This window comes from Lactuca sativa, chromosome 4 (assembly GCF_002870075.4).
Source record: "Lactuca sativa cultivar Salinas chromosome 4, Lsat_Salinas_v11, whole genome shotgun sequence".
Classification (NCBI taxonomy): domain Eukaryota; kingdom Viridiplantae; phylum Streptophyta; class Magnoliopsida; order Asterales; family Asteraceae; genus Lactuca; species Lactuca sativa.
In genome coordinates, this window is record NC_056626.2 from 58,041,639 (window position 1) to 58,045,102 (window position 3,464).

At 29.3% G+C, this 3,464-nt stretch overlaps 1 long non-coding RNA gene across 1 annotated transcript; it reads right to left on the minus strand.

Annotated features, from left to right (window-relative positions):
- Positions 1–368: 368 nt before the first annotated feature.
- On the minus strand, positions 369–1,792 carry LOC111878559 (uncharacterized). The gene is made up of 3 exons (XR_002845830.3): positions 1,559–1,792; positions 1,028–1,304; positions 369–440 (listed from the first exon to the last, which is right to left on the minus strand). It is a non-coding gene; the product is annotated as an uncharacterized LOC111878559 (long non-coding RNA).
- Positions 1,793–3,464: the final 1,672 nt, after the last annotated feature.

Here is a 3,464-nt window from a genome sequence, read left to right on the forward strand (position 1 = left end):
CAATTCAAAATTTAAAACACAAAAATCAGAGCTTAGTACACTAAATTCACATTTTAATACACAAAAAGTAGTATTCACATCCATATTATCAACTTAAAACACTTATTACAATTAATACACAATTTAATATAGAAAATTCACAAACTAATATAATAAATTCTAAGTTTAATTCAAAAACAATTATACATTCACAACTTAATCGCAGTTAAAACTAATATTAACAAAATTATACGACAAATGAGAGATTAAAACATCAAATTCACATTTTCACAGAAAAAACAAACAAAAAAACTATATCATAGAGATCTACAATAGATGAAAGTAGAAAACAAAACTTAAAGGAGATTTATTTATAAAAATCGACATACCTGATTTTTTTTTAAGATTTATCTTCGGAAATTAGATTTGATGCAAGCCAACATGAAATGCACCAGATACACCTAATCCATACGTGAATGCATCGTACACATCAAATTTGATGTAGGTTTGGTGTTAGGTAGTAGATCAATAACAAATGATAAATAAAAACATTAAATTCACAGCTTAACAAAAGAAAAAATGATAAAAAAAAATATATTGCATCATAGAGATCTATAACAAATGTAAGTAGAAAAATAAATATCAAACATGCATTCACAGCTTAAAACTTTTTAAAATCATGTATTCACATCATAAAACAAATATTTCTTTATTCATAGCAGTTAAAACCAACAGTAACAGGACTAAACAATTAGTAAAACATTTAAACATCATAATTCGCAACTTAAAAAATCTGGATTCACATTATTTTTTAAAGCACTAGCATTATAACACATTCTAAATTCAATTCATAGCATAACAACTAAAAAACCTAAGCTATGAACAACAATTATATGGAAAAATCATTACAAATAAGAAAACAAACATTTATTCACAGCTTAGTAGTAGTTAAAACTAATATTAAGAAAAGTAAACAAAAAAGAGAGATTAAAACATTACACTCACAGCTTAACAAAAGGAAAAAGAACCAACACAAAAATTACCATACCTGATGCAGATCTGGTGATGTTTTACCAGAGATCAGAGAAACAAAGATGGAGACAAGTTGCAGATTTTTCACCAGATCTGAAACTTGATGAAAATGAAACCACAGATCTGGACATTTATGGTGGCGGAAATCATAGATCTGGACATTTATGGTGGCGGAAATCATAGATCTAGACCATACAAATTCACATCTTGCAGCGGTGTAAACAACGATGATAGATCTAGTGCGAATGACCTCTGGTACGACGAAGACGGTAATGTTTCACTGGAAATCTAACCTGAAACACATCAGATCTGCATTAGATCTAGAAGTTTTTCACCAAAGATCAGAGAGGAAAAGAAAGATATGAGAAAAATCAAAGGAGGCAGCAGATCTGATGGTGTTTCACTGCAGATCGGAGGATGACGACAGCAGTGGTGACGATCATTGATGATAGTGGTGGATCTTCTATGCTTGTCGGAGGTTGCAGATCTGGAACAGAAAAGAAAAGATCTAGTGACGATATTTTTAGATCTGAAGTTGAAAATTTACATTTGGAACTGGTCAGTGCATGCGGATCTGATCAGAATAGTTCGCCAGAGGTAGGAGGCGGCGGTGACGGTGGTGTGACGACGACATGCCGACGGTACGTCGGTGGTGTGGTGGTGGTAGCTGGTGTAAGGTTGGAGTGTTCTTCAAGTTTGATGAAAGATTTTGAAAAAGTTTGAGTGTTTGAATGTTTGGTATCTGATACATAAAATTAGTCTTAATAATAAGCCAAAAAAATGGTTCTTAGAGTTCTTAACTTTTAATGGTTCTCATTTGAACCTTTATATATATATATATATATATATATATATATATATATATATATATATATATATATATATATATATATATATATATATATATATATATATATAATCTTTTACATATATGTCGGTGACACGACATGTAGAAGTAACATGTAAGATACCTAAAAATCTCAGTTTTTGGTGTGCACCGAATTAACTTAGTGATTGAATAAGTGTCCCTACGTATCGTCTAACTCAACCTAAATTGATGTAGGTTAGCGTTTCTAAGAAACTTGATTTAAAAACATATAAATTAAGGAATATTTTTCTTTATTGATAACTCATCATTGTAATCGAATTAATTCTAATATAATTGTTTCTTTAGGATAGAAAATTACTCTTTCCGTCAAAAATCATCTCTAATAAATGAAGATTTTTTTTGTCATTTGTCACACTCTCAATCAATTTGTCAAATGTCATTTTGTGGTTATTTTGAATTAATTTTTTTTCGATATGTCATTTTATGAGTTTTTTATTTTATTAAATTTCAAATAATATTTTAATGTAATCATTACAATAAATGTAGCAATAAATAGATATAAATTTGATTAATAAACTTACCTTTTAATTTTAAAATTCTCAAAATTAAAGTTTATTAGTTTCTTTTCTTTATTTAAATTATTTATTTAAACTTAAAAGATAAAGAAACATCTTCATTGTTAGATTTAGACATTCTCTGCATGCACGCTCTTGGTTTATGGCTACTACAACTTTCGTTTACATCATTAAGGATAAAAACTAATTTATCCAAAATTCACTTTTTACTATATGCAGGAGCGTGTCGGTATAATCATGAAACCTTGAACAAACATAACTTATTCATACAAAGTTGGATTTCAACGTTCTTTATATGTATATAATTTTTGTCACATATAATATAACTTCGGTTAAGGTTATTTATCATAAATAACCTTCTATCAAAAAATAATTTTTAATGTTTAATATATCTTAATTGACTAGCCCAAATTTGTGGGTGTACAATTATATCCCCTTAGGATGATTATGTCCCGGAGTCATCAACAAAATAAGGCATGCTACGTTTCCATCCTAGGTAATAACCATAACTCTTATGTCTTTTCAAATGAGTTTCTAACTTCTTAGACTTCTCGACTATTGACGATGATCAACCGTGTACTTGCTCTTCCCTATAAATTCATTATTTATTAGAGGCTTTTACTCCTTCTAGAACAGACTTAACCTAAGATAAGGTCTTTACTTCAAGTACCATAACAGACTAACTGGTTATGCTCTAATGACCAATCATCGCATGATGCAATGGCTAGTGATGTGTGTAAAATGCACTAGTTTTAATCCTACTACTTCAAACACAAATAAACATACGAAAGACAGTGCACCTATCATTTAGAAATATAGTTCAGGAAAGCAATGTATCGAACACAGGGAACGGTAACAATTAAACTAATCTACTATAGTTATCTAAACAAGTAATAAAAAGAAGGGTTTTCTCTAGTTTTGGAAGACTAGAAACTTAAGCAATTAACTAACACTCAAACTAAGACAATTAACAACTAAAGCAAATAAGAAGTAACTAGATTCAATAATGAAAGAGATTTCTATTTAGGTTCGACTCACTTGTTTTATGG